Source organism: Pleurodeles waltl, chromosome 4_2 (assembly GCF_031143425.1).
Source record: "Pleurodeles waltl isolate 20211129_DDA chromosome 4_2, aPleWal1.hap1.20221129, whole genome shotgun sequence".
In the NCBI taxonomy this organism is placed as follows: domain Eukaryota; kingdom Metazoa; phylum Chordata; class Amphibia; order Caudata; family Salamandridae; genus Pleurodeles; species Pleurodeles waltl.
In genome coordinates, this window is record NC_090443.1 from 605,498,617 (window position 1) to 605,517,989 (window position 19,373).

Here is a 19,373-nt window from a genome sequence, read left to right on the forward strand (position 1 = left end):
ACCCACTACCAGGCAGTGCTATGCAAACAAATGGAAAAGGTTTGTCTTTTACTGCCAATCCAAACACATAACACCTCTTTCCGCATCCATACAAGACATTGTAGGTTACTTACTTCATCTACAAAAAGCAAATTTAACTTTTTCATCCATTAAAATACATCTCACAGCTATTTCAGCCTATTTACAAAATATACAAAACAAGTCTCCATTTAGAGTCCCTGTCATCAAAGCCTTCATGGAAGGGCTAAAACATATCATACCTCCAAGAACACCACCAGTGCCTTCATGGAATCTCAATATTGTACTCACACGGCTCATGGGTCCACCGTTTGAACCCATGCACTCGTGTCAGATTCAATATCTAACGTGGAAAGTAGCATTCCTCGTTGCAATCACTTCATTACGAAGAGTTAGTGAAATACAAACATTCACTATTGAACAACCCTTTATACAAGTTCACAAGCATAAAGCTGTACTTCGCACAAACCCAAAATTCCTACCTAAAGTCATCTCACCGTTTCATATAAATCAAACAGTGGAACTTCCAGTCTTCTTCCAACAGCCAGACTCAGTAGCAGAAAGAGCGCTCCATACATTAGACATTAAAAGAGCTTTAATGTATTACACTGAAAGAACAAAATCATTTAGAAAAACTAAACAGTTATTTGTTGCATTCCAAAGACCCCATACTGGTAATCCTATCTCAAAACAAGGACTAGCCAGATGGCTAGTAAAGTGCATTCAAACCTGTTACATAAAAGCTAAAAGACAGCTATTAGTAACACCAAAAGCACACTCCACCAGGAAGAAAGGAGCAACAATGGCATTTCTAAGAAATATACCAGTGACAGAAATCTGTAAAGCAGCCACTTGGTCAACTCCCCATACATTTACCAAGCATTGCTGTGTAGATGTGTTAGCAACACAACAAGCCACAATAGGACAGGTTGTACTAAGAACACTATTTCAAACAACTTCAACTCCTACAGGCTGACCTCCGCTTAAGGAAAACTGCTTTGTAGTCTATGCATAGCATGTGTATCTGCAGCTACACATGCCATCGAACGGAAAATGTCACTTACCCAGTGTACATCTGTTCGTGGCATGTTCCGCTGCAGATTCACATGCACCCTCCCCGGGAGCCTGTAGCCGTTTAAGTTACACTTGAATTTGTACATATCTATATATATCTCTATTCCATTTGCATGGACATCTCTTTCTTTACACTCTATCACTCCTACCTTACCCTCTGCGGGAAAACAATCTTAGATGGAGTCGATGCCCATGCGCGATGCAGAGGAAGAGGAGGAGTTACTCGATCCCGTGACTCAAAAACACTTCTTCAAAGTAAAACAACTTGTAACACTCCGAGCCCAACACTAGATGGCAGGACCTGTGGATAGCATGTGAATCTGCAGCGGAACATGCCACGAACAGATGTACACTGGGTAAGTGACATTTTCCATATATATATATATATATATATATATAGACACAATTTCATTTGATTGGTCGTGAAAAGTATCTGATGTTTATAGCTAAGCCTATACAGTGTATATTTATGATTTTTCCCCATGTCACTGAATTTCCAGACATACAGCCTACCCTAACATTATAACTTCAGATTCACTCCAGCGTGGACTATCCACAGGCTTAGGGATAGGAAAAATGTGCATGTGAATAATACTTTTTCTTCTATTTTTACTAAACAAGGAAATTAATTACTTTGTACTCGTTTATAAGGTGGGTATTGAGGGCATTTGCACCTTATTACACCACTTAAGTCTGTTTTTGAGACGTATATTTATAAGTTGAGTAAATGTGAGAAGTACATTGCTAATGTCTGTGAATACCACCAAGTGACGCTGAATACCACAGGACAAGCCCTGCCTGCTGAGGCAGAAGGTCAATAATTAGCACACATAACATGCAAGATAGTGAGTCCAGCCATTGACTCTTATGCCCATGTAGGCAGGAGGGGTGAGATTATATTCTCCCACAACCCCTCGAACTGCAAGGGAAGAATATAATACGTCAACTAAAGTAAAGAATAGTCCTCCCTCATACTGTTTATGAAGAACCAAATCTACAGCTATTCGCAGGAGTTAAGGACTTTTACATTGCTTAGTATTTTATTGTTACTCTAGTTAACTGTGCCCTGAGACAGTAGATCAAGCAGTTTTCCGATATTGCCTGATGACTATCATCTCGTGATAAACTTTGCTTAGGCAAGATGTACCAGTTCAAGGGTGTGTGGTTGGAGGGGGGAGGGGGCGGGGGGTCTGAGTTTTCTAAGCTGATTGCATCCCAGATCAACACACTGTATGTTATAACATTCATCAGGAATCTAATTGCAATTATCTTCTTAACATGCAGGCCATATGGAGACCAATCACTAGGCAAAGAATGAGTATAATCCAATTCCTTTGCTTTTTTAAAGCTCATTCTAACAAACTTGTAACATGCTTCTTTAGGTGAGAAAAACAGGCATTTGGATTTAGAATTATACATATGGAGCCCATCAATTTTTTTCTACAATTATATTCAGCTGAATGCAAAGTAGAAAATTAACTAAGATTTTTTTTTTTTTTAGCATTATCAATTTCAGCAATTCTGTTCTTAGAGCAAATTAATCAAACAATTAATGAAACAAAAGCGTTCAGGCATCTTTTAACTCGTCTTCTAGTGTCTAAGATTCATTACTTCTGTTAGCATTCTCTTATGTCTGCATCTAGTTTGTAAATTAGTAGAGAAACTAATAATTGGGTCATGCAAATATCTTTTGCGTTCCAGCTATTGCTTCATCTCATATGTTTAAACCCACCATTCAGTGTTCCAAATGATGTCTTTTCAATTATATTCCTTAATCACACTCGATTACCAGTGGCTGCTTATGCATTGACAACGTTCCTGATTATAAGAGTAAGCAGAATAAAGTGTTAGTAGCCTCTAGTGCAGTTTGCTTTTGGTGATTAGTAACATGTATTACTTGAGAATGGCAGCCAGGTAATGGAGATTTAATCGCTGGTTGAACAGAAGGTCTTAGTTAAGCTGTAGGGAATCTTTCATTTAAAAAATAATCCATATGTTATTGGGGAACTATGGTTTAGCCTTAGTTTAAACTTACTTGTGGACTCAAGGTACTTTGTCATCTGCAACTTTAATGAGAACAATTAGGTTTTTATTCCTCAAACTTTTTTTATTGATTTAAACAATTACAAAGATGCACCTTGCAGTGCGCCATTTCAAGACACTTTCGGTCAACATTGGGCTATTGTACAACTCAGTATTGCATAGAGATTGCATATGGAAAAATGACCTTATACATTTCGCTAATCTTTTACAGTGCCTCAACATTCTAATAACAAACAGGATCTGTACTGTAATCCACCTCCCCTCCTTCAGCGTTAATCAGTCAAAGAAATTCGAGAAAGAAAGGGGGAAGAGGTATATTTGAGACCAGCCTATGATAGTTCCACCAGTAAAGATCTCAAAACTAAAAGGAAAACAAACTACAAAGGTGGAAAAAAGGAAAACTTAAGAAACTAACAAAGTTGGCATGTCAAGGATGAGCATATACTTGTTGCTTGTAATGGGTAGTGATGTGATTATATTTTATTTGATACCTTGTCGTGACAGTCTAGGCTGTGGCAATGCAGCAGGTGTGCAGTCTTATATCTGGAACATATAGAGAGCTCTTGTGCATGTGGGGCAGGAGAATAAAGGGAGGCCAACAGATAGATATTTAACCAGCGGGCCCCATATAAATTTGAAATCTTTACTTGTCTGTAGTTTTGTCTCCCAAACACTCCATGGTGATGCCTTGCCAAAGGCGAGCATGCCATTGTTATAATGAGGGGGCAGTCGTTCCCTTCTAAGTGGCAACCAGCGCCATCTTAGCAGCTCCCAAACAGAGCCACATAATTGATCTGTTCCCTGCTTTCTGGTGTTTGAGGGTGTGGTCCCGCAGGTCCAGTAGTATAAATTCTGGCGAGTGTGGCAGAGGGTACCCCAAGATGTCTTTCATCTGAGCAAGTATTTCTGGCCAGTACGGCCTAATTGTGGGGCAATCCCACCATATATGACAGAAATATCCCAAAAGGCCACAGCCTCTCCAGCATCTATCATATGAGTCTGGGAAAATCTTATGTAGCTTAGCTGTGTGGAGGTACCAGTCATAGAGGATCTTGTAGTGGGCTTTCTATATATCAAGTGATCGATTAAATTTCATAAGATCTCTTACTAGGGTCTGCCATTGCTCTGTGGATCTCTCCCTCCTCAGGAGTTGATCCCAGAGATTCCTGTGTCTTAGTGTGGGGGCTGCGCCCCAGGAGGTCAAAAGCGAATATAGAAGAGAAATGGTCCCCTTGGTCCCTCCCTGCTTCTGTACAAACTGCTGGAGTGGGAGTAGTTCCCTTGTGATCACTTGCCTGATCATGGGGTCAGATACCCCGTGCATAAGTTGGTTGTAATGAAATAGCACGGTTGCCGGTAGGTTTAAGTTCCGGCAACAATTCTCAAACGTAAGAGTTTCATTGCTGTGAAACAAGTCCGAAATGGTAAGACAACCCCTCTCCCTCCAGGCGTCAGAGGGTCCCAGGGTAAGGGCTGGCGTGAACTCTTTATTAAAGTGCATCTGGTATGTGGGGAGTGGAAGGTCGTCAATTTGTGTTTAATGGCCACCTCATCTCACACTTTCAATGTCGTCTAGTCGGGGTACTCGGGTATATATTTTGGGGGGGCGAGTAGCCCTAGATTTCCAGAATAAGTCCCAGATAGTTTTCCCCACTATCGCTCTGTCCATATGGAGCCAGTGTTTGCCTGACTCCTGTAATGACCATTCAGTAATCACTCTGAGTTGTGCTGCTTTATAGGAAAGAGAGAAGTTTGGAAGTGATAACCCTCCTTCTGATGTGGGTAGAGTCAATAGTTTGTTTGATAACCTACCCCTCTTCTTCTGCCAGAGAAATGTTGTAATCATTGTTCGCAGTGTTCTAAAAAAAAACTGGCTATCAATTTCCACTGGAAGCCCTTAAAAGAGGTATAAAATACGTGGCAGGACCATCATTTTTATAGCAATCATGCGTCCTAGCCAGGTTATGTATGGGGGGTCCGTCTTGTTTTAGTCGGTGTAGGAGTGGGTGGTAGTTGGCATTATATAGATCTTCTATTCTCGGTGTGAGGTCGACCCCTAGGTAAGTAATCTCCTTTTCAGCTATGCGAAAGGATGAATTAATGATCAGACTTCCCATGTCCCTTGGTGCGACCCTCAGGATGAGTAGAAATAACTTATAAAGATTAACTTTAAATCCTGCCACATGCTCATATTCCTTCAGTTCAGCTTGCACTGCTGGCAGAGATGTATGGGGGAAGTTAAATTAAGGAGCACATCATCTGCAAAGAGTGAGATTTTATGAATCAGTGTCCCAAAGGGTATGCCCTGAATAGCTGGGGACTCTTGAATGAATTCTAGCTGCAGGGGGTTCAGTGCTTAGGGTGAACAAAAGGGGGGAAAGAGGGCAACCTTGTCTCGTACCTCGCTCAAGTGAGAAGAACTCTGAAGCTAGGCCATTGACAAGGACTCTCAAACGAGGGTGAGCATAAATGGCTTGTATTTGTGTCCTAATTCTTTCCCCAAACCCAGTCTGTTTCAGTGTCTGGGGCAGGAACGAGTGGCCAACCCAGTCACAAGCTTTTTCAGCATCCAGGGCCAAGAGTACTGCTGGTATCTTTTCCTTAGTCACTTTTTCTATTAAGTGGATCACACGACTAAGGTTGTTGTGGGTCTGGCAGCCTTTAATAAAGCCTGACTGGTCTTTTGGAAATATTCTCTGATAGCTAGTCTAAGTTTGTCGCAGAGGTTACGATCCCTTGTCAGTGAGGTCGGGAAGAACCCTCTACAAAAAGCTGGTCTTGATCCCAGCCAGTGCAAGGTGACCTCTACCATTGCATGATCTGAGATCGTAATAAAGTGGATAGTGGCTGAGCGGATGTCCTGTTGTATTGTTTGGCTAGCAAATATGTAGTCTATTTGGGAATAGGGCCTATGGGAATGGGAGAAATATGTGTAGTCTTTAGTGCTGGGGTGGGATACACGCCACATGTCTATGAGCCCCAGCAGCGTGACTTCTTGCTGCAGGGAACAAGCAAATATTCCTGTTTGTGACCTCTGTGGATGGGTACTATCTAAATCAGGGTCCCAAACTAGATTGAAATCTCCCAGTACTATTATCTCTTCCTCAGCAAACCCCGCTAACTGATTGAGGAAAGAGGTTAAAAAGTCTGTCTGGTGCACATTTGGAGCATAAATCACAGCTATGGTACAGTGACGTCCCCGCATGATTCCCTATCAACAGCCTTTCCTCTTTACATGTCTTGACCTGAGATGTGTGAAATGTAAGCGAAGAATGGAACATCACGGCAACACCGTTACGCTTAGATGTGGGTGACGATCTATAAATCAGGGGGTTAGTCATATGTTTTAACCTATTATCTTCAGTTCTTTTCATATGGGTTTCCTGTAAGGCCACTATGTCAAACCTACGATCTATGTCAAACCTACGATCCAGGATATATTTCCTGAATTTAGTTTGTTTATGGGGGGAATAGAGGCCTTTAGGTTCCAGGTACCCTACTGTAACTGCCATAGGTAGGGGAAAGGTCTTCCTTCTAACGTGTAGTGGCCTCGTCGATCCCACCCACTGCCTCCCACCCTGCTCCCTCAGTCACCCCTTTCCACACTGTCCACCTTTTCGGCCCTCCACACCGACATGCCATAATACAACATATAAAACAAAAGAACTGTAAAATACTTAAGAGCCAAAGCGCCTCACTAACAGATGAATTTAATCTTTGTGGTATATTTCTGGGGACTTGTTTACTGCTTAGAACCAAATAGATGCCGAACGAGACACAGGTTACAATTAATGGGGACATTCCATAGGCGGTCTATACCATTGATCTAATAGAAAGAACTATGCTTGACCGACACTCCCTCCCGGGAGCCTCAGCCCATAGTTCTGGTAGTGGAGCTTAAGGGCTAGGTTCAACACTTACCGTTCTGTTTCTAGCCAGTTGGGATTGATGTTCCCCTCTGGGCAAGGCCCCAGCTCTGAATGTCTTGAGAGCACTGTCACTCGTCGTCCCTTACGTTGCTGCTGCCACTGTATACTTGTCGTTGCTCGTGGCTGATCCATAGGTTCGTCGTTCCTCGTTTCAGTTTCTTCACCGGTGTTTGGGGTAATGATCCCTAGACGAGTTACCGCTTCCTCCAGGTCCGTAAAGTGGTGAGGTTTATTGTGGATTTCGAATGCTATGCTGAATGGGTATGTCCATCTATACCTTACCCGTTCCTTTCTCAGATAATTCGGGACAGGCTTAAATTGCATTCTCCTCATTCTCCTCATTAAAGTGGCGGGCATCATATCTTGAAATAATGAGCAAGTAGCTCCCTGGAAGGAGACTGAATTTTGTTTGCGGGCTTCTAGGAGGATTGTCTCTTTTACCTTGAAGGAGTGTAGTTTGGCTAAGAAATCCCTGACTCGGCTACTGTGGGCCTACCCTGTGGACCCTCTCCACTTTTACCTTTGGCTGGTCTTCTCCTAGCAGGTTTGAGAGTAACCTAACCACGAATGCCTCTAAGTTCGTCCCTTCAGCTCCTTCCTCCAGGCCTCTAATTTGAATGTTATCTCGTCGAGTTCGTCCCTTCAGCTCCTTCCTCCAGGCCTCTAATTTGAATGTTATCTCGTCGAGAGCGGTTCTCCAAATCTTCACACTTGAGGATGGCTGTCTGTAATTGGTTGCACTTCTGTTCGGTGTCCTTTTCCAGTGGGGCCATGTGCTTTTCAAGTTCTATGCAGTTAGCTTCCAGGTCTACGGTGCATGATCCAATTGCATCAATGTCTGTCTGTAACAAGGATAGTCAGGCATTGATATCTGCCTTCAGAGTATCTAGAGATGTATTAAGATCCGTATGTAGCTCCTCCCTAAGTTCTGTTTTAAAATCTCTGAGGAAAGTGAGAACGCCCTGTTTTGTCAGCGCCATTACGTACCCAGTTTTTTGGTTCTGTTCTAATGACTGGGTAAAGTAACCAATGACTTTATTAGACTGGCTTTCTTTGGTGGCATAGGGGTAGCCGTTTCGATGACCGTTCATCAGCTCGAGACAACCTCAGTGGGGGCACTACGCTGTGTTGCTTTTCCACTTGGTACAGGGCGCGTGGGTGGTTTCTTTGTTCCAATTATTTGCCTTAGACCCCCATCTTGGGGTCGTTCGGGGAGAGCAGGTTTCTTAGGGCTTGAGAGGCTGATCTGGTCTTGTCTAAATCTTAGCGCTACACCTTGAAGGTGCAGAGCGGTTACAGCAGGTCGCTCTTTTGTCTCCAGCATCTCCTTTATTCTCGTCCTCAACCTGGTCATGTGCCCCCCCGGCACTCAATGGGGCCATGTGTCGGGCTGGGCAGCCTTGGGGGTATCGTCTATGGCCGCTCACCTCTTATTCCGGTGATATGGTGCTTCACGATTGCTCAGCAGGTGGGCTTCTGCAGGTCCAGGCCTTCAAGGCATCAGTCATGTTTAGGTCAGGCACGCTTGTAACATTTTGTCTCTCCCCATTTTGCACAACTCCTTCTTGCTTCTTTTGGTATTCTTCCCCACTCCGAATCATCCGTCCTTCACTTTCGGCTGTCGAGTTACTGCTGGTTTACAGCCGATTTCCTTTCTCCAGTGGTCAATGCTGTGCCTGCCATTCCTCGAATCCAGCCTATTGAGCCTTCTGTCTCGCATCACCCCCTCTGGAAGTGTTTTGGGCTGTTGTAGGCCTCCCCGGGTTTCCCACTCACTGTTCCTAGTCTTCCGGGCCGCATTTGTTTTATGGAAGGAGTCTGTGTCTCTGTTTCAGCAGTGTAATGCAAAGCCGCTGTGGATCACGTCCAGGCGGCCATGATGGTTGGACACTTCCCCTCACCCCCCTTTAGCCTTTTATTAGTGGATTTGTCTATGGTTTGGGACCTGTCTGATCTTGGCGATTAAGGTCGGCTTCAGTTTTACTAGGTTTATTGCAATGTGTCATTGTAAGGAAATACCTCCTTGGCATGGCTACCCCCTGACTTTTTGCCTTTGCTAATGCCAAGTTATGATTTGAAAGTGTGCTGAGGCCTGCTAACCAGGCCCCAGCACCAGTGTTCTTTCCCTAAACCTGTACCTTTGTTTTCACAATTGGCACACCCTGGCATCTAGGTAAGTCCCTTGTAACTGGTACCCCTGGTACCAAGGGCCCTGATGCCAGGGAAGGTCTCTAAGGGCTGCAGCATGTCTTATGCCACCCTGGGGACCCCTCACTCAGCACAGACACACTGCTTGCCAGCTTGTGTGTGCTGGTGGGGAGAAAAAGACTAAGTCGACATGGCACTCCCTCAGGGTGCCATGCCAACCTCACACTGCCCATGGTATAGATAAGTCACCCCTTTAGCAGGCCTGACAGCCCTAAGGCAGGGTGCACTATACCATAGGTGAGGCCATAGGTGCATGAGCACTATGCCCCTACAGTGTCTAAGCAAAACCTTAGACATTGTAAGTGCATGGTAGCCATAAGAGTATATGGTCTGGGAGTCTGTCATACACGAATTCCACAGCACCATAATGGCTACACTGAAAACTGGGAAGTTTGGTATCAAACTTCTCAGCACAATAAATGCACACTGATGCCAGTGTACATTTTATTGTGAAATACACCCCAGAAGGCATCTTAGAGATGCCCCCTGAAAACATACCCGACTTCCAGTGTGGGCTGACTAGTTTTACCAGCCTGCCACACACCAGACATGTTGCTGGCCACATGGGGAGAGTGCCTTTGTCACTCTGTGGCTAGTAACAAAGCCTGTACTGGGTGGAGGTGCTTCACACCTCCCCCTGCAGGCACTGTAACACCTGGCGGTGAGCTTCAAAGGCTCACCCCCTTTGTTACAGCGCCACAGGGCATTCCAGCTAGTGGAGATGCCCGCCCCCTCCGGCCACGGCCCCACTTTTGGCAGCAAGGCCGGAGGAGATAATGAGAAAAACAAGGAGGAGTCACTGGCCCCTAAGTTGTCCTGAGCTGAGGGGACTCTGACTTTTAGAAATCCTCCATCTTGCAGATGGAGGATTCCCCCAGTAGGATTAGGGATGTGCCCCCCTCCCCTCAGGGAGGAGGCACAAAGAGGGTGTAGCCACCCTCAGGGCTAGTAGCCATTGGCTACTAACCCCTAGACCTAAACACACCCCTAAATTGAGTATTTAGGGGCTCCCAGAACCGAGGAAGATAGATTCCTGCAACCTGAAGACGAAGAAGGACTGCTGACCTGAAGCCCTGCAGAGAAGACGGAGACACCAACTGCTTTGGCCCAAGCCCTACCGGCCTGTCTCCCCACTTCAAGAAAAACTGCAACAGCGACGCGTCCCCCAGGGTCCAGCGACCTCTGAAGCCTTAGAGGACTACCCTGCATCTAAAAGGACCAAGAACTCCCGAGGACAGTGGCCCTGTTCCAAAGAAACTGCAACTTTGCAACAAAGAAGCAACTTTTAAAGACCACACGTTTCCCGCTGGAAGCGTGAGACTTTCCACTCTGCAACCGACGCCCCCAGCTGGACCTGCGGAAAACCAACACTACAGGGAGGGCTCCCTGGTGACTGCGAGCCCGTGAGTAGCCAGAGTTGACCCCCCTGAGTCCCCCCAGCGATGCCTGCAGAGGGAATCCAGAGGCTCCCCCTGACCGCGACTGACTGCTTCCAAGAACCCGATGCCTGGTAAAGACACTGCACCTGCAGCCCCCAGGATCTGAAGGATCCGACCTCCAGTGCAGGAGAGACCCCCAGGTAGCCCTCTCCCTTGCCCAGGTGGTGGCTACCCCGAGGAGCCCCCCCCCCCTTGCCTGCCTGCTTCGCTGAAGAGACCCCTGGGTCTCCCATTGAAACCTATTGCAAACCCGACGCCTGTTGGCACTCTGCACCCGGCCGCCCCCGTGCCGGTGAGGGTGTACTTTTTGTGCTGACTTGTGTCCCCCCCCCCGGTGCCCTACAAAACCCCCCCAGTCTGCCCTCCAAAGTCACGGGTACTTACCTGCTGGCAGACTGGAACCGGGGCACCCCCTTCTCCATTGAAGTCTATGTGTTTTGGGCACCACTTTGACCTCTGCACCTGACCGTCCCTGAGCTGCTGGTGTGGTAACTTTGGGGTTGCCCTGAACCTCCAACGGTGGGCTACTTTGGACCCAACTTTGAACAAATACTTACCTCCCCCAGGAACTGTTGAAATTTGCACTGTCTAGTTTTAAAATAGCTTATTGCCATTTTTGCCAAAACTGTACATGCTATTTTGCTGATTCAAAGTTACTATGATACCTAAGTGAAGTACCTTTCATTTGAAGTATTGATTGTAAATCTTGAACCTGTGGTTCTTAAAATAAACTAAGAAAATATATTTTTCTATATAAAAACCTATTGGCCTGGAATTGTCTTTGAGTGTGTGTTCCTCATTTATTGCCTGTGTGTGTACAACAAATGCTTAACACTACCCTCTGGTAAGCCTACTGCTCGACCACACTACCACAAAATAGAGCATTAGAATTATCTCTTTTTGCCACTATCTTACCTCTAAGGGGAACCCCTGGACTCTGTGCATGCTATTTCTTACTTTGAAATAGTACATACAGAGCCAACTTCCTACAGTCATACCAAAGCAGCCCCATTAACATTTTCTTTTACATCTTAGGTTCATTTTAAAAGCTAATGTACCAGATTGAAAATGTATATTAAATCCTGTAGATAATTCATCAATATATTGTGAGAACTCTAGTTACACGCATGTGTTGAATAAAGTGTTCACAAAATTCACTGACTTTTAAAAAAAAACCGTATTCATTTCAAATCACGTGATTCAAAATAATTTGCAGTGTGTAAATTCATGTCTAACTCTCCAGATTTCAGACAGAACATGGGACGTTGTATACGAACTGTTCCACTGGTCACAAATTGTGCTATGATTTATTTGCAAAACGGTGTATATACTAAAAAGTTGGTTGGTAAAATAATCTTTTTGTGGGGTTGGGGTTCAGAACAAACTTCCTAATGAATATTTGCTAGGCAGGTCGCAATTGCAAGATTCCCTCCAATTAGCTGCACGTACAGGGATGGTGGCCTGCAAGGGACAGCAGACCACCACAGCTGTATTTGATCTCAATATAGAAAACATTTTGTTTTTAATAAGTTTGATTTCCTTAAAGGAAACGGGTGCTTTTGCAAATTTTTTCAGTTTTGAATAGTTTTACTATTAGTTGGCAATCCTCTGGACAATTTCCTACTTCCTCTGAAACCGCCACCACAAATCACAAATGGGAAGGGGTTCCAAGAGGACACCTTTCCTTCTGTGAATAATTTACTACCCAATCTTGGGTGTCTGTAACTTTTCAAAAGTTTAAGATCGGAGTTAGACATAAACCATTGATGCCTAGGGTGTACCAATTCAATATTTGGAAGGGACTCCCAAAGCACACCTGTTCCATATACCATATCGGTAATAATTTCTAAACATGTTTGGATATCAGAAAATGTTTTCCGCATAGTAAAATGTGTTTAGTACAATTTAAAAAAAATATATGTTTTTTTTGTTCACACACTCTCTGATTTACCAAATTGCACCGTTTGTGCCGGGTAAAATGGTTAGTACATCTGGCTAAGGTGACCTAGTGTGCTTTATCTACATCAAAATGATGGACTACAGTTCCTAAAGACAAAGTTTCTCAGCACAGGAGCCTCTCTCTCGGTTTTGCATAGTAGACAAAACAGAATAAAGTGCAATACAGTTTATATTGTCACAATATCTAAGATGCATGTTTCATTGGCACTCAGTACACCCTCTACACTCTGAAATAGTGCATCCATCAAGCCAGACAGAAAACTAACAAAGACAAAAAGGTTACCAGACGTCTGTCATTCTGCCTCCCATCAAATACCTTTCCTTTTCTAGCTCTGATTTAAATGGTAAATTAAATATGCTTTAAATGTGCTTGGACTAACTTTTGGCAACTCTTGTCCTATTTTATAGGATAGTCACGTTCCATACACCCAATATAATGCAATATATAATATTATGCAATATAAAAATATGTTTCCAAACCGAGGAAGACTCTTGTAGTCTTGGAATATTAATATATGAATATCAGAGGACTGACTCATCAAGTCTTTCATGATATTTTGGTTTATTCCTGCTGACTGTTGACAAACGTTAGCTGCAACTCACAAGGGAAATCATTTGTATTTTGTTCTGAATTCTGGGAATCCCCACATCTAAGTAGCAAGTATGTTGTGATGGATTGCAGTCGCGGCTCGTGGGTTATAAAGGGGACAGGGCAGCGCAGGGGTCTTGGGCGGAATTAATCAAATAAAAAATTAAAATAGACTTACCTGCCCGTGCCGTGCCACAGCCATCATGCTGCTCTTCTTCTGCAGGCTCCAGTCACAGGCTCCCCGCTTGCCTTGCGCCAATCCCGACACTGCTCAGTACAGCATCAGGATTGGCTAGGAGTGCCTAGCCAGGGTGCTCTCAGGCAGACTAGGATCCTGTGCAGGCTCCCTCCAGCCCGGCGGCAGCCTATTGCGCATGTGCCGACCAAACACATGCACTCTGAGGGGAATGCACAGTGCACTCCCCTTGTCCCGGTCACCCCACAAGGCCCCGCCCCTTCCACAAGGAAAGGATAATAAACATGGTTGCTGCTGGCAGGGGGGGTTGACTCCCCTCCGCCCTAGCGGTGGAGCCACCACTGGTGGATTGGGTTACTTTTAAGAACCTTTTTTTGTTGATTAGATGCATCCCTTGGTCAGATTCTTTCAGTGGTGTGGCCCCCATATCCTATTGGTTTATCCATCCAATGCATTTTGCTTCATACATTTAGAACACAGACTAGATCTTTTTGGTTTCTACTGCTTGTGCGAACCAAAATATTGCACTACTTGGTCATGTGCTCGGCTGATCTTTCAGTGTCGGCTGCAAAATACAAGGGCACCAGTAATCTTACGTCTAGGTGATTATCATCTGTTCCTTGGTAAATCATTTTACATTTACTTGTATAAAAATGATTTGTTTGTAGGATGGAAGCATCAGCTATTTCACTACCAACCTGGCATCAGCAGTAGGAGCTACCTCCTCTTATCAGGGTTCATTGACCGGCAAAACACCCAAAACAACCATTTGATGTTTCTCTCTAACTTCACCTAGCGTTCTTGTGTTTCTAGGAGTGGTTCTGTCACATTCATTCTATTTCACACGTTTACTGTCGTTTCTGAGCTTCAAGATATTTATCTTTTTCACCCTTGTCCTCAGCCTCAGTTGTCTCATAAGGGTTTTATGATACAGCAGCTGCTGCTGCACCTGTTAGCATATTCTCCTCAATTATTGAAACGGATTCCTGCAATATTATTGTCTTCGTGTCTGTAGCAACTCTTGTCCCATAATCCCTTCCTTCTCTTTGTCTTTTTTGCCTCCAGTCAGTTTTACCTCATCCACAGTTTCCACCATCAATGAATTCAGCCCTTCCTCGCCATTTCTTCCTGTTTCTTTATATTCCCTTTTACTCAATCCACTCTCAGATCTGCATCTTGTTATGTGTTGACTACAAGTAATGGAATGTTGTTCATAAAGTGAGTGCCATAAAATTCCAGGGAAATCAGTTACTGGTCTCTCCTTGGAGTGGATGGACGCTAGGTTGTGTTACTTGCAATAAACTTAATAGATTCAACTATACAACGCTGTCAGGCTCCTCTTACAACATTTTGACGACGAAATGGTGTTGCTACACGACCTAGGTCGTCCCGGTTAGGTGTTGTCACGTCCAATTTGCCAGGAATAGTTTGAAGAAGATTTTTCTGCCTCGAAGACATTCGCCGATGTTTGAGTCCCTCCTCTGGACGTACAAAGATTTTGTAAGTCCATCGGAGCACTTTGGAGCACTGACAAACTGTTGTGGCGGCTCACTACGCAGGCGCTGGTCTTGGAGTGGCAGATTTCACTGCCGATGCAGAGAGGTTGTTTGGCATTCAACTTCAACGGAACTTGCGTGGGAGGAGGCGAGAGGAAGCAGGAGGAGTCCCTTCTTGTTGTTTCAGCGCCGTTTGATTGACATGCTGTTTATGCGTCAATTGCAGTCCCTTCCTGCGATCGCAATGTCTTTTCTTAGACGCACTGTCAGTAGGCGTGTCTTACGCTATTGACACAACGCTTGTCCGGCGCAGCGTCTTCCCGAATCTGGCACGTTGTTGGAGGTCACACCGCTTGTGAGCCATTTAGTACAGCAATCTGTGCAGTCAGTGCAATGATCTGCACACCAATTTTAACGGACGCTGACTCCACGGTGATCTGCACACCAATGTTAACGAAGTAGGGGGGGCGGTAAAGACTGTAACTAAAGACTGGTTTTTTTTTTGGACACTGTATAACAGTAAGTTTCCTGTTCAACTTCTAGGTTGGGGTTTGTGTGTAATAGAGGGTGGTACATGGCAAAGTACTCACCAATATCAATATTACAGAATTGTATTATTATTTTTACTGTTCAAGACTTGGATAAGTTACTGTGAGCTTTTATTAAGCATCTAGTATTGAGGTCAAGCATATCAGTTGACCATTGTCCAGTTCTAGTTATGGTGTCCCAAGGCAATATTTCGCTGCCACCTGCATTTTTTCCTCAGCCTGGGCCACCTGTTATTCTTTGGGAAGATTGGATAGAATTGTTGGAAAATTATATATTGGGCTTAGATGGTCAGAATATTTCCCCTTTTTAAGGATAAAAGCTATTTTACTGAATGCTTTGGGTTGTGAAGGTCAGAATATTTTTAAATATTTACATACTGTTTTGGGCCCTATTGGACAACCAATGGATGATGTATTTAAGAAAGCTATTAAAAGGTTGGAGATTAGATTTGCTAAGGAGACCAATTCAGTTTTGGCTGGATATATGTTTTACACCCAGCCTCAGGATCACCATGAAACAATCGATGAATTTGTGTCAAGATTGTGAGAGTTGTCTGTCAAATGTCGGTTTGGGACTATGACCGAAGAATTGATACGTGATCAACTTATTGTTCAGTGTCGAGATAGGAAAATTTAAGAGAGGTTATGGGCAGCTAAAGTTCCTACGTTGCGAGAGGCCATTGAAATGGCAAAGGTTATAGAGGAATCACAGTGATCCATAAAGGAACTAGAAAAGACAGATAAGGCAAATGACATGATGGCAATGGATAGTGACAGTTCTGTTGTGCAACAGAAAGTTAACGTGGTATCCAGAAAACCAATTCTTTCTAAGACAGAGGGAAGGGAATGTACTTGTTGTGGGAGTATGTATCATAAGGCTGATTCTAAAAAGTGTTTTGCTACAAGCAAAGAGTGTAGGAAGTGTGGTCGCAGAGGTCACTATGCGCGAATGTGTAGAGAGAATAGGAAAACTAATAAGGATATCAGGTCTGGTATAAATGTTGTGGGTGAACTCAGTGACAATCCCAGTGATAATAGGATTTTAGTTGTAAGTCAAGAAGAAGTAATAGCCGCAACTAGAATGGAGGCGAGGACTTCTAGACCTACAGCTTTTGTCAAGATAGATGAGTGTGAAGTCAAACTTATGGTTGATTCGGAGTCATTGTATAACATAATCCCTGAAATTTTTTTCAAAGATCTTTGGAAGAATGAAATGTTGTTCCCAAAAGATATTTCTCCATGTGGATTCCAAGGAAAAAAGATCCATTTACTGGGGTATATGTTAAAGCGAATACAATTTGAGGAGAAGTGTATTGAAGGGGAAGTTTATGTGGCTTCAGGCGAGCCTCCTATTTTGGGATGGATGCATCAATTTGATCTAAACATTGCGATTAATCCCAGAGCGCCAAATCAAATACTAGTTGTTGAAGATGTGCAACTACAAGATATTCTAAGGGGGCCCGGGATGTGTTTAAAAAAAACATTAGGATGCTTAAAAGGCTATGTACACAAAATCATCCTAAGGGAGGATGCCTTGCCAAGACAGCATAAATTGCGTAAAGTACCCTTCATAGTGAGGGAGGAAGTTAAGAAAGTGATTGACAGTATGTTGTCTGAGGGCATCATTGAACCTGTTGAGGTGTTTCTGTGGATTTCTTTGTTGGTGATCACTCGGAAATCCGGCGGTCGGGTGAGGTTGTGTGTTGATTTGACATCTTTAAATCAGAATATTGTAGTTGACACATATCCTCTCCCTAATATCAATGAATTTCTAACTGCTGTGAAAAATGGAAGGTATTTCTCAAAACTTGACTTGAGGAATGCCTACCATCAGATTAAATTACATGCAGATTCTAAACACTTAACAGCTTTTGTAACCTCTGAGGGCACTTTCCAGTTCACTCGCATGCCATTTAGACTTGCGTCGGCTGCGAGTGTTTCAACGTATTATGACGAACATTTTTGGAAACATGAAAAATGTGTTATTCTTTCAGGATGACATTTTGATTAAGGATGAAACAGCACATGAGCACAATGTCACCTTGAAGAAAGTGTTGAAAGCTATAGGAGAATCTGGTTTATGTTTGAATCAAGAAAAATGCTCATTTTTCATGAAGGAAACAGATTATTTGGGGTATACTATATCCAAAGGAAATATCAAACCAAAGAAGAGTTTGTTGGAGGCTATTAGATTGGCGCCTTCACCTAGTGACAAGGATCAGTTAAGATCATTCCTCGGTTTAATAGAATATTATTCTAAATTTGTGAACAGGTTCACTGATGACTGAGAACCTTCAGAAATTGCTGCAGAGAGGAAATAGATTTATGTTGGGGAGAGATCAACTTGATTGTTTTGTTAATATCAAGAATGAGATCTGTGATGCTGACATACTTGCTACGTTTGACATTAAGTTGCAAACCATATTAACAGTTGATGCAAGTGCAACTGGCTTGGGAGCTCTGTTTTATCCTAGATGCATGGCAGCCATGAGAGAACTGTTGCATTTGCTTCTCGAACTTTAACACAAGCTGAGTGCAATTATTCGGCAATGGAACGTGAAGCTTGAGCTGCGGTTTGGGGTGCGGAATATTTCAGAATATATTTGTGGGGATTACAATTTATTTTACGGAGCGAGCACAAACATTTTTCTAAGATTTTGTCATCAGGAGGGGCAGGCAAAGGTTCGGCGAGGTTGGCTAGATTAGCGGCAAGGTTACAGGAATATCTTTATAGAGTAGAATTTGTTCAAGGTTGGAAGAGAGTGCAAGCAGACTGTCTAGGATGTCTCTTGATTGGGAAATTGTTGATGCACAATCAGTAAAAAACTGTGACACAGAAGAGGCTGTGGCTTCAGTCATGGATGCTGTTGAATGTGGTTTGGGAACATTTTACGAAAGAGGAGTTGGAGGAGGAGATGAATTCTGACAATTGTCTGAAGGAGGTTATTAAACTGATCTGCAAAGGGGCTAGGAGAGAGAGTTCTCTGCTGATGGCATTGAGGCCTTAATTAAATGTGTTGGATGACTTGTCGATTTGAGGTGACAGTGTCATAATGAGAGGTGATCAGTATGTTCCACCTGAGAGATTGAGGTTCAAATTGTTTAATCCGGGGCATGAGGGCCATTTAGGTTAAGGACTAACTTGAAGAAGATTAAAAGAGTTGTTTTGGTGGCCAGGTTTGGATGGACAGGTTAAAGATTGGGTGAAGAGGTGCACCTTATGCAAGGAGAGTGAGAAGAGGTTTAAAGTAGGTGACAAGAGGAGCTGTGGTCATTTAGAAGTTCCGGGTAAACCATGGCATTCCATTTGTCTTGAATTCATTGGACCTATCTCTGAATTATCATTTGAGTCACGGTTTGCTGCGGTGGTGGTTGATGTGCATTCAAGGTGAAATTTATGCAGGATATCCCCACAAACACAGTGATAAAGGTGTTGGAGGAAATTTTTGTCGAAGAGGGTATTCCTTTGGTATTGATTACAGACAATGGTACTCAGTTGACCTCCAATGAGATGCTTTCATTCTTGAGACACTGTGGAGTGAGACATTCTCGGACTTCTTTCTATAACCCACAAGGAAATGGTATTGTGGAGAGGGCCAACAGGTTGGTCAAGGGAACTATTTAATTAGCGTTAAGTAATCATTGTAATGCAAAAAAAATTATCTTTGACAAGATATGGACGTATCGCACTACTGCTCACAGTACTTCTAACATTTGTCCATTTCAGCTGATGTGGGGGCGTTCACCAAGTTCCAAATTGGTTCCTTCTTGGCTTAAAGAATGGGTTGTGTCTGGTGGGGAAAGCGTAGTAAGAACATCTGGAATCACTAATATGAGAGTGGGTGATTGCGTCAAAATAAAATCTGGAAGAATT

At 43.6% G+C, this 19,373-nt stretch overlaps 1 protein-coding gene across 3 annotated transcripts in view; it reads left to right on the plus strand.

The window, feature by feature from the left end:
• AGL (amylo-alpha-1, 6-glucosidase, 4-alpha-glucanotransferase) overlaps window positions 1-19,373 on the plus strand; it is a 419,432-nt gene that overhangs the window by 342,430 nt on the left and 57,629 nt on the right. The window lies entirely within an intron of this gene.